This window comes from Mustela lutreola, chromosome 18 (assembly GCF_030435805.1).
Source record: "Mustela lutreola isolate mMusLut2 chromosome 18, mMusLut2.pri, whole genome shotgun sequence".
NCBI lineage: Eukaryota > Metazoa > Chordata > Mammalia > Carnivora > Mustelidae > Mustela > Mustela lutreola.
The window spans coordinates 18806563-18819148 of NC_081307.1; the positions used below are offsets into that span (position 1 = coordinate 18806563).

Genomic DNA, 12586 nt, shown 5'->3' on the forward strand with positions numbered 1-12586 from the left:
CATGATGAGTTAGGCCAGATGGATTTGCACTACCTCTCACTAGCTGTGTGACCCTGAGTAAGTTCCTTGACCTTTCTGAGCTTCCATTTCTTCAGCTGAAATATGTCGATAATAATCTGACCTCTTTACCCCGGCTCTTGTTGAGGAAATACTGGGACATTGTGAAAAGGCTTTGCAACTATAAATGGCAATGCATCTGTTAGTTGATCTAATGTTGCTAGCATAGAAAACTTAGTCAAACACAATGCCCTCGGATTAATTCTCTGAAAAAGTCTCTCTTAAAAAGCTTTTAGCAAATCCAAACTGGTTTATTATTATTATTATTATTATTTTTAATTTGGGCCCAGGTCGTCTGACACTTAATGGCTCAATAATCTTAACATCTCTCGCAAGTGGAATAGCATCTTCAGGACAGCGTTGAATTAAAAATATGTCTATAGAAGAAAATATTTTATGAGCCTAATAGATGAAATATAGATGAAATTCATTCCGTTTAGCAAAGAAGGACTTCATCTGTGTTCAGAGAAAAGTGGATCGGGTCTCGTTTATTTTCTCCCTGGTGTTGTATTCTTTCCACTTCGTATTCCAAGATCTAACAGCTGGAGCTCATTTCTTTAACCTTTAATAGGTGTGTGCTAATAAACTTCTTAGTAGTACGAAGATAAAACAGACCAGGAGTCGGTCACTCAGAAGAGACAATCAGTGCTGGTTCCTAGCAAACCTCCGCCCTGATAAGTCTGCAACCGCCCGACTCCCTACCCCCACTCCCGGCCCGCCCTCGCTGCAATGCCCCACGGCTTGCTGGAAGCCTGAGGGCTCGCAGGGATAACAGGGGGCAAGAGCCGCAGTCGGCGGAACTTCAATCGCCCTCGGGGACCTGCGTGGTTCGGGGACGCGCGGTTCATCCAGGTGCGCTGGCAGCCGCCTCTGGGCGCCGCGTTGCACGTGGCAACAGGTGCAGCGCAGTCCTGGGCTGACGCCCGGGGCCTGGGGCGCGTCCGCATTTAGCCTGGGAACGTGCGGGGCTTCGGGATCCGGACGCGGGAGCGCCAGAGAAAGGAGTGAACGGGGCTGGTCCAAGCCGCCAATCTGCCGAGTAGAGCTGAGCCGAGCGGAGCGCGGCGGGAGTCTCCGGGGCCTCCGTGCCGAGGTACAGCCACGCGCGTCTTCCCGGTTTCTCCGGGCGCACCCCCCCCTTGAACGCCGCCTGCCCTTTGTCTCCAGCAGCTAGGTGCAGGCTGGGGCAGCTTGGAAGGGGTGGCAGCGGGCGAGCAGAGTAGAGGCGGCAGAGCTTTTCTATTTACAAGTTTCCCGAACTCCCCGCCTTTGCTCCACCCCCAGCGGCTCGAGAGGCGGGGAGGCTGGGGCGCCCCGGACTCCGGGTTCCCGCCTGGCAGCTGCCGCCGCCGCTGGCGTGCAGGGGTGGGGTGAGCGACGAGCCGGGTGTCCCCAGGTGCAGACGTTGCCCGCCGGGCACTGATTGCACCGCGGGTCTCCGTAAGGGGGGCCCGAAGCGCCTCCGCCCGGGATCCGGAGGGCGCCGGGGCTCTCAGTCCCGGTTTCCCCTACTCTGCGTCTTGGCTCCCGGGAAAAGGAGGAGGAGGAGAGGGAGGAGGAGGAGGAGGAGCTGCGGGTAAGTGCGGAGTTGAGAAGATTGCCGCTGCCCAGCCTGCCCGCGGTGGAGATCTCGGGGTGGGGTGGGGGGGCGCGAGAGGTGGATGGGACAACGTGAATGCGACCGTCATAGGGTGACGGAACTAGTTTTTTGGGGGTGCGGCGGGTATTCTAGGGGCTTGGGTGCCAACGTTGGGGGAGAAGTGGGGCGACGACCCCACTGGAGCGGAGGCTGCGGAGATCGGGTCTCACGTGGGGTTCGCGCAGCTGGTGCGGCGGGGACCGATGCGGATCGCAGTAGCTGTCACCTTGAAAGTGACCGAAGGGGTTTACCGGAGACCCAGACTGACAGGCGTATGCTTGCGGCCGGAAGCCGCCCACCAGATACTTGACCCGCCAGGGCCCCGCTGTCCCAGCCTTCTCCGGTTGCGGTTCGCTTGGGCCCATTCTCAGCATAAGCAGTCGGGGCTGAAATGTGGCATTAATGAGGTTGCTGCAATTCCCAAGGTCTTCTCGTCCCGAGCCTTACTACTTCCTGCGGCTTACTTGTGCTTTCCTAGCTCTCTAGAAAAATCCACTCCTAAGGAGAAGTCACCTGATGGACTACTACTCTACAGTAATTATGGGACTTATTATCTTAACTTTTTCTCTTCTTTTCTTTCTCAAGATGTACTCTTGGCAGATAACCAAATGGTTTGTTGACTCTGACTTAGCATAATTTATTTTGGAGTGAGAATGGAGAGATTAAATCATTCAGCTTCCATAAAGTTTCACCTACTCTGTTAACTGCTGTTGACTATGTAGCAGTTTGTGTGCTGGGAAAGGAAATCCAGCGTGTTTAACGCAGTCTTAGGCAAAACGCAGGGAATGACAGGGTTCCTGTTTTGCCAGGTGATGGGATTTCAATCATCAGCACACTAAATCCTTAGCCCTGGGGGTGGAGGGTGGGGTGCAGGTGTTAGGAATAGGGGGAAGTTGGGCAGGTGCTCCAGAGGAAGGGGAGTAAAATGGAAATGAGTCGCTGCTGCTTGGGAAAACTATGACCTCCTTTAGGAGTCTAGATACACCCCGATAGCAGTGTGTGGTTAACCCGAAGAGAAACTGGACTTTGGAAATGCAATACAGTAGACCAGCTTTTTTCTTTTCCAGGGTTAATTAGGGCAGGAAATGATGGGCAATTTAAATTGAACCAATGATGCCTTATTTGAGTAGTGCTTTGCCATGTGTAAGATGCTCTGATTTTTTTTTTCTTCAATACAGTAGTCCATAGGGAAAGTTATTTTAAAAAAATGATTAGAACTCTTTATCCTTAAAAAAAAAAAACCCAGTGGAATTGGGTTTAAAATAATATATATTATTTACTTGTGCTAACTTTTCCCTCTCTTAAAAATCAGCATTATGGAGAAAACAGTGCTTGCAGAAGACCTGCACCTTTTAATTATATATAAATAATACATGGTTACACTTTTGGATTATTTCATAGCATTATAAAATCCTAGCTAGATTTCTTTCTTGGTATGTCAGTTATTAGATGGAAGTGTTTAGAAAGCGTGTCAGGTAATCGCCTTCCTTGGTTGGCCTTGTTCCGTGTATGCTGGCTGTGTAAAAATGGGTAGACTCAGAAAAAGTAGGAATTAAACAATTCCACCACCCAAATAAAATCAGTGCTTTCTGCATGCTGGTTAATAGATAAATAGATGTATTTTTTTTTTTTTTTTTTACTTCTCTAGTTTATACAGCTATACTGTTGCATGCATGCATATATATATATATATATATATATATATATATATATATATATATATATATATTTTTTTTTTTTTTTTTCCTGCTTAACCAAGAGGGAAGAGTTTGCAGGTCATTACAGTTCTCCAAGAGTCTTATTTTAGTGGCTACATACTATTACATTATATAAAGGTAACAAATTATTTATAAGCTAAACTTTTATTTATAATTACTATTAAATATATACTGTTGCAACAAATATCCCTTATAAAACTTTGTCTACAGGGCCTACTTAGGATGGAGTCCTTGAAATACAGTTTTTGGCTCAGAGATCTCTTGATACAGATGGACCATTTGCTTTCCAAAAAAATGTTTTCCCCAAGTACGATCCCACCAACACTCTGAGAGTATCTGTGTTATGGTATTTTTGTTAGTATGGGGACTCATTTCTAAAAGGAAAATGAACTCTTCCAGCTTTATAAGGAAACAGTGCTTTCTTGATACCTAAATTTCCAGTTCTTTAATTACAAATCATGCATACCGAAAAATTTTAGTTATTTTTCATTTTTATTGCCTTTTTTTATGAATGTAGTACCATTTTTTTTTCTACTGGGATATTAGTATTTTCCAATTTATTAGAACTTTTATGGATTGTTAATAAACTTTTGCCTTTCGTATTGCAGACTTTTGGCTTTATAAAGATGTCTTGGCCTTATAAAGACAATACCATGAGTTTATAGTGGTTTTGACTTAGCCGTGTTCTATACTTTCATGTAGTCAAGTCCGCTGACTTTCTCAAAAACAAAAGTAACACTTCTGAATCATAGCTTAAGAACTTGGTGACAGTGGCAAACTTTTAAAAGAATCGACCCCCCCCCCCCCCGCCCATTCTGAGTACCATTCCTTTAAAATTCATTAGAACAACCTCCATGTCCTAGAGTAGAGACCATGGCAAACCAGATTGGGTTTGTTGATAAGATATAGTTGTATATAAAAAATATATATATATACGTATATACTCACACACACACATACATATACATATATATACTATATATGCTATATACAACTGGGAACAACATTCTTCAAAGTCAGAGCAAAGTTTTAGATCCCAGGGAATAAAAATGTTTCAGATCTGTTCTGTGATTCTGTAAATATGTGATTAGGCTCATTATACCTTTATTTTTATTTATTTGTAGTACTAGTGTTTTGCCAGATTGTACGATCATTATTACAGTTCATACTGAATTGTTGATAAGTCCTTTTTTGATATCTAGACAGATGTATATGTGGTTTAAAATTTTTCGCAGATTTCCAGCCCTATTGGCAGATGAAATTGAAGAGGTGGAGGACAAAAGCATAACTTGAGTTATCTTTCCGTACTATGGAAGACTTTTTAAAGGCCTTGCCTAGCACCCACAAGTAAGCCACCAGACTATACATGAGCCCCAAGGGTAAGGCTGGGGTATGTTGTGTGTGTTTTAGGGCATGTAAAAATGAGCCCAGACTTCCTCTGGTGAAAGGTAACTCCCCTGTTTACTTGGTAGGGACCTGGGCAGCGGTGGCTGTGGTCTTTTGAGAGGTGAGGAGTGACCGAGAATGAGTGAGGCCATGCTCCAGGGAAAGGATTAGGTCATATGGGGTATGGCTTCACCAACCTGAATTTTTTTTTTTTTCAGAAAGGCCTGCTTTAACCAGGGTTTCCCATACACAACTTCAGAAAATCAGTTATAACCAGTAACTGAGATTGACTGGCAACTACTACTTCTAATGATGTATTTTTCTAAATCAAGTTTATACAGGATTGCTCTGATGATCTTTTTTTTTTTTTTTTTTTTTTTAAAGAAGTGACTGCAATATTATTTGAAATCAGAACTTGTTATTCTTCCATGTGGGCATTTATCCATGATATTAATGCATGATTTTATCTTACTCACTTGGCTCAAGATGAAAAAGCCTTTTCTATTTTGGGGCTGACCGATTTGGGGGCTAATCTTTACTATGTAGATAGATACAATAAAACTTCATTTTTCATACACCATAAGGTATTTTGCAATTTGTGATTGCCCTGATGTTTACACAATCAAGGAAAAGAAGGTTTGCTCAACAAAGAGAGAATACTAAACAAGGTCGAATCTCGAGGTGTTAGGTAAATAGCTTTCAAGCACTTCAGAATTCCATTTTCACATATACATGTTTGATTCCAAAACCACTTTAGGCATTCATTAAAGCTGGTAGGTTTTCCATAGTCTGCAGTGCAAGCCCAATATTGAAGAGAAAATGTTTAAAGGCAAACTATATTTACATCTTGCTAATAGGCTTATGTCTAAGCTTATGAGTGTTCTGTGTACATATTACTTGCATGAGTAAAGGTAAAAATTCCACATCCTACCATTATTCTTACATGGAAGTTTTATTTCATTTTGAAGTTATAAAACTAAATAGGTTTAAAGTTTCTTAATTTCTTTTGAGGAGACAGGTTTACTTTTAGTTGGGTTGACTCCATTCTTTTTGAGCGTGAAAGCAGGTCACGTGCAGGTTGTAAGTTTCTCAAACTAGCTGCAAAGGGCAAAGTGGTTGCCAGGAAATTACTTCCAGTTTGTGTTAATTTTGCCTGAAATCGTACTGATTTCGTGCTTCAGTAAAAGTTATGCTAAGTGGGAGGGTGGACCTGGCCAGCTTCCCACACTGTTCACACCGCAAAAGAAAGCTCAGACTGGGAAGAAAATAGACTGCGAAGACACCAGGGTTAGGGGTAAGATGCCATGAAAAGAGGGGTTTAAAGCCATCAAAGTCTTTATTTTCACTCTTAAAAGAGTGAATTTAAGAATTTAAAACTTAAAATTTTTAAATTTTCTGTGAAAGCTCAGTGGATTGTGATTCAAGGCAGGGTTCTGGAATTCCTACTTGTTGGTGAGGGAGTCAGAAGGTTTGGAGAAATGGGTTAAAAAGGGTGAATTTTTCTACTTGCAAGAAAAATGCACTTGTTTTATTAGCTCTTCAATCTGGACTCTGTGTATAATGCAGTCATTTATGCAGAGTGTATAGTTATGATTATGTTTACATGTTAAATGGTAAATAAAAGGCATGAAGGAGAATCTTTGCTATTCAAAGCTGAAGTTTGGTAAGCTTCAGAGCATGAATTGAGTACTTTCTATGGGCCAAACATCACAAGGTCAAAGGGCACAGATGTAGAAAAAAAATTTGGCTCCAGTTTTCAGAAGAGTCAGCAGAAAACTCCCCAAAGTGTGGTTTTGGAAATGGTAGTGTTGAGGGTTCTAGAAATAACCTTCCCAGATTATGAACATTGTGCCATATGTTGGAAATTCCACCTGCCACCTTGACCAAAGTTTGGTAAAGCTAAGCCTGTTGTGACATTTTTGGTCATCTAAAGACTCTTCGTCCTTAATCAGGGATCCTGATTATTCTCAGAATTGTCTCGAAGCAGGATACCTAGCACTGTGGTCTAATTTCACTTATTTGCTCCGGATAATCTTCTTAGTGACCTCTTGCAATAGGTTTTTCTTAAAACTTGTAAGCGTCTCAAGGATAGGGTCCAAACCTTACGTTGGGTACATTTGTACTTTTATAATTATTTGTGCCAGATGGAGCCTGGAATAAATCCTCTGAGCACTAATGGCATGGGAGTTTGAAATTCTTTCCTCTGTCAGTCACAGCTACTAGAAGGTCTTTTAAGCCAGAGACCATAATTTACTGCTTGCTTTTCTAGACTCTCTGTCCTGGCCCTCCCACTTTCCCCTCACTGTCTGTGGTAGCCTCAGCCAGCAGAGAGAGGCCTGTGCCCTTCTGCAAGCCAGGGCTGTCATGCATTAGGGCAACCTGGAGCTGGAAGGTATGAGGTTCCTATTCCTCCGAAGTTATAATTCTGTTTTATTATGAAGTGCCATTCTCCGAACATCTGGCAAACCCATGTGCAAATACTTGTACAGAATTAATTCCACTTGTGCTAAGTGACTACATTCTCCATTGGTGCAGACAGTCACCAACTGACAATTTCACTTAGAGACTTGGGCTGTTTCTTGTTTAGAGAAATATGTAATTATGTTTTAAAAAGTAATTTGGGTGAATTTTTGGTCTGGGGTTGATTTCTCTCTTTGCATGTAAGAAGATTTGTTTCCGAGTAGTCTTGCATTTCTGTAAAACTTTCTGATGGGCCATAAGACTTGCTGGCTATTGAATTTGATTCTATACTCTTAAGAGTTGACTTTTTATTTAAGGCTTAAAAACTGCTGATAGTGCTTTATAGAGAAACCAATGGCAACTATGCAAAGGAATTTACTAGTACATTTTTCTTCCAGTATAAGAGGAGTCGGTGTATCAATAAAATGTGGGTGGAGATAGGAAAAATCCTGCATTTCTCTTTTCATAAAGAACTTTAAATGATTTTATATTGCAGGTGCGACTGTTAAGTTACAGAATGGTTATATTGTGTTAAGCTGAACACTTAACATTTGAAACCTTATAGGTACATAATCAAATGAAAGTCATTTTCTCCTTAAATGGTCTAAGTACAGACTCCAAGGCAGGATAATGCCCCTCCCCCTGTTTTCATTAAGATTGGAATAATACAAGTGGTATTTCAACATTTAGCTAGTTTTGCTCTCCCTGATGTCCAGTTTGAAATCTTGGAGACATACTTTGTTAATAGAAATGGAAAAAATGTTACTGGTAGCCAGTACGTATGGTACCAGAATATAATGGGGAATGCACAGACTTCAAAATATGACCAAGCTGGGCTTATGTCTGAGATCATCTGAGTTAGCTGCATGGTTTCAGTAAGTTACTTTCTTCCTTCTGCACCCCTGTCCCCTCATTGGGACGTGGGGAAATACCTGTTGCTTGGGCTTATTACACCACAGTGCCAAACATATGGCACCTCTTATGATTGACAGTTGGGAAATTTCATTTCATTTCCTCAACTGAGCTTTGAGAAGGTGGTAACGGGGGCCTGCTGGTGCTCTCTGCTGAGAATTAGATTCCAGGCACAGGAGCCTGATTTCTTTTCTTGCTTAAAAAGAATTGGTTTTTACCAGTTAACCATTGAGAATATTTATTCTCAGATTCTAGCGTTATTACTTCTTGGTTTTCTGTGGTTTTAGTTTAGGGAGTTGCTGATATTTTGATGTATTTGAGCTATGTTTTTTTTTAAAAATAATCAATATAGAGATAAATCATCTAGAATTGCCTCTCATACACATACAAATAAGATTAAAATAATAACTGTATGTTTTTGGATAATACCTTATAAGGAAGACCTAAGGAATTTTCTGTTCAGTTTGGACACCAACCTATGAAGTAAAGGTCTATCTTCTACAGGAGGACATTGACTGGAACTATGTAGATAAGTGTTTTGTATTACAACGAGTAAGTTCTAGAACCAGGACTAGGACCTGGGTCTTCTCTCCTGGTCTGTCCCACACTCCTGGTAGGATACTGATACTTGACTACTCTTCATGCCATAAAGAGTAATCACTATTACTAGGATTTTCCTCATACTCGTGCTGAAGTAGGATCAAAAGCAGGACTGGTTTGGGTATATAACATTTCAGATGACGTTGCTTGGAATTATGGCTTGTTATTTTTCCATCATCTAACTGCAGAACGTAAAACAGAATGTTAAATCCTGTAAGCCACTAAGATGAGTGGCACAAACGGAAAACTGATAGTTACAGAAATTTCTGTGACATTTTACAGGTTTAACACTGTTTCAGAGAGCACGAAATAAGATTCTAACAGACCTCTGAATCATTTGATGGTTCAATAGTACATTGTAAAATGTACCCATTTTACAGGTAGCACCCGAGGTCATGCATGTTGAACAGGGACTAATACTTGCACATTTTTCTATAGAAATACTGAATCCTATTTCCTTATTTTAAGCTACATGGAGGCAGGTAATTCTTGAGCAGATGGAGTTAATCCCAGGTAGAAATTTAACTCGGAGGTGAGGCCCGGTGTCTCAGAATGGGGAAGAGAATGTCCCATAAAACCACAGTTACACCCCGAGTATCAGTCCTGCTTTCTAGCCCTAAAGGTCAACAGTTCTGTATTACCAAAATGACTTCTAAGGAATGCACGGCGTTAGGACTTGACAAGCAGGCCATTTTAGGGAGTTGGTGTTTTCTTCTTTGTGCAGCCTCTAGGAGTTAGGTCTGTACATACACTGACCTTCTGTGAGAGAACTCTTAGTTGCCAGTGGAAAGCCTAACACAGGTAATCATTTTCCAAGTAAAAGGTACAGGAAGTGGCTGTTTAATAAAGGTTGGGAGATACGGTGTGAGGTGCCAACTTGCGTAACCACACACACACACACACTGACTTTTTCAACTGGTCTTGGCAGGATTCAGATGGAAAATTATTTCCTTTTCGCCAAGTGGACTTTGAGAAGATAGGGCAATCTGAATGATTCTAAACAAGGAGCCTCTCCTGGGCATTTAACCCTTTCAGGGAGACAAGTCCTTGAAACTATGCCCCGTGTAGCCAGTCTAGCCCCATTTCCCTCCAACAACCTGTGCTAGCTTTTGGGTAATTCCGTTACCCAGCTGTGTATAATTTAGAAACAAAAGAAGGCAGAGTCTTCACGTCAAGTTATTTCTTCAGCCAGACTGTACAACCCCTGACAATGTCTTTGATAGACATTGTGTTCAAATGGTGGTATGGTTTTAGTTCCTTACTATGAGAGGAACCGTCCTCTCTCTCTGGGCTCAGTGGTTTTCTGGAACTTAGTCTTACTGTTTTTTTGACTCTTCTACTTCTTACCAATTCTCCTGAAAAAGCTTAATTTATGATGGAATAATTCCTATCAACAAGATGATATAATCTTGAAAAGAATTTAATTTTGTTCACCTCTTTCTCAGGAGTACCTAGACTATGCTTTTAGTAAGCTGCTTAAAAAAAGTGTTGAAGAATGCTGACCTAGACTAAGAGCTCCTAATTCAGATTTTCCGAGGTCTCTTGATGTGAGACTGTAGGTACCTGGTATGTGGTCCTAAACTCACTTTCAAAGTGATTTTTTAGGTCTGGTGCTATAGTGTCCTTAAACAGGGTCATGGATAGAGACCTACTCCTGTAAGAGGGTCTAGGTGAGTGTACACAGGAGCTAACAGTAAAACATAAAACTCTGCAAGATCAGATCAGAATGGTAGTTGGTGCTGTCAACATGTAAGATTTTCACTATTGTAGGAAGGGTTAGTTGGAAAGTAGATTATAGAACAAGAACCAGGACCTCTTTAGATGCTAAAATGAGTTAATAGATGTGTTAGGGAATACTGCTATTCACTGGCCACATGATATATGAAAACAAATTGTTTTTAAAGATCTTAATTATTTGGCAGAGAGCACAAGCAGGGGGAGCGGTAAGCAGAGGGAGAGGGAGAAGCAGGCTCCTCATTGAGTAGGGAACCCATTGTAGGGCTTAATCTCAGGACCCTGAGATCATGACCTGAGCAAAAGGCAGACACTTAACTGACTGAGCCACCTGGGTGGCTCCACATTTTTTTTTTTTTTTAAAGATTTTATTTATTTATTTGACAGAGAGAAATCACAAGTACACTGAGAGGCAGGCAGAGAGAGAGAGAGAGAGAAGGAAGCAGGCTCCCTGCTGAGCAGAGAGCCCGATGCGGGACTCGATCCCAGGACCCTGATATCATGACCTGAGCCGAAGGCAGCGGCTTAACCCACTGAGCCACCCAGGCGCCCAACACATTTTTTTAACTGGTATAAAATTAAGTACCATGCAATGCACCTAGGTTAAGTGTATGAATATGAATCTTGACAAATGTTCTCCATCTATGCAACTGTCAAGCTCTAGAACATGTCCATCACCCCTGAAAGTTGCTTTGACTCAACGAGTTGCGAAGTTCTGGTCCTAATGTGAGGATAATAATAAAGCTTGTTTCACAAGGTTGTTGACAGTGTAACAGTAGCAACTGACAATGGTGTGTGTTAGAAAGCTTCCAAAAATTTCATTTAACCTTAAAACAACCCTAAGAAATGGATTGTTTACTGTTGCTCCAGTTTTTACAGAGGAGGAAAATGAGGCCAAAATGACTTTTGACTTGTCCAAGCCAGGTAGGTAGCCCAGAAGCTGAGTCAAGGAGGGAGGTCTCCATGAGTAACGCGTGCCCTCCACACGTAAGCAGTTCTGCAGAGCTAGGTCTGTGGCAGCAAATGCTGGTTGACTTTATTAGCTGTGGGAAGGAAGGGGGAAAGACACGGAGGGTACACATTTGAGCTGGGTTTTAATATCCATTGTTACTTATTAACTATGTTTCTTGGGCATATGGGCAAGATCCTCAACTTCGGAGAAGATTTATAAAAGGGGAAGAGGCATAGGAAGTCATCATGGGACCTGTCTATGCTATGGGGCTGTCACCTGGGAGACAACTGTGAGAACATTCTGGAGACTTGGAAGTGCTGTGTGCTGACATCCTTATCTCTGTCTGTGGAAGAGGTCGCTGCCTGCTTCCCCCTCCTGGCCTCGCATACTTCTGGGGACTGTGGGTGGACAAGGAGGGATTGACGATGTGTCAGAGAGACAGTCCCCACTTGATAGTCTTGATGGGCCAAACACTGTGTTTACACAACATTTTCTCTCACAGGTCACTGACATTCAAAGCCTTAGATTTTCCAGCTATTATGTCAGCGAACCTCCACAATATTCTAAAGGTCCTTACTGACAAAATTAAAACCCAACTTTCTTGTGTTGTTCCTTTAGATCTTTGGAGGGAAATGTTGCTGGTTGACAGGATCTGAAAGGCTCAGCCACTCAGCTGCCTGTTCCTCATCCTCAGTCCAAGCTCCCTCTTCTTCAGGGAGCTCCACTCGGTCACTCTCTCCAGGTCCACACCAGTGGAGTCCACACTCCGGGTTCCCTTAGGCTGCGTTGCATCTCTGCTTTTGCAGTTTTTATAATTATTTAGTTGTACTTTCTTGTCTTAACTATTTTTAGAGATTTTATTTATTTGTTTGACAGAGTGCTATAGAGCACAAGTAGGCAGAGCTATATAGGCAGAGGGAGAGGGAAAAGCAGACTCTCCGCCAAGCAGGGAGCCTGATGTGGGCCTCGATCCCAGGACCCTGGGATCATGACCCGAGTCTAAGGCAGCTGCTTAACCGACTGAACCACCCAGGCTCCCTCTGGTCTTAATTCTTGGCTCTTTGAGGCTCCTTAATCACAGGGACTGTCTTCACCATTGTGTCCCTAGCAGAGCAGCCGGCATGTGGT

The 12586-nt window shown here is 42.3% G+C and overlaps 1 protein-coding gene across 5 annotated transcripts in view; it reads left to right on the forward strand.

Annotated features, from left to right (window-relative positions):
• Positions 1-820: 820 nt before the first annotated feature.
• Positions 821-12586, forward strand: part of MTUS1 (microtubule associated scaffold protein 1) — a 164826-nt gene continuing 153060 nt past the window's right edge. For 2 of the 5 annotated variants that reach the window (XM_059156261.1, XM_059156263.1), the window contains exon 1: positions 1344-1633. The gene's annotated coding sequence lies outside the window, so the exon portion shown is untranslated. Of the gene's footprint in view, positions 1151-1342; positions 1634-12586 lie in introns of those variants that run through there. The other 3 variants (XM_059156259.1, XM_059156262.1, XM_059156258.1) reach the window with 3 other exon arrangements.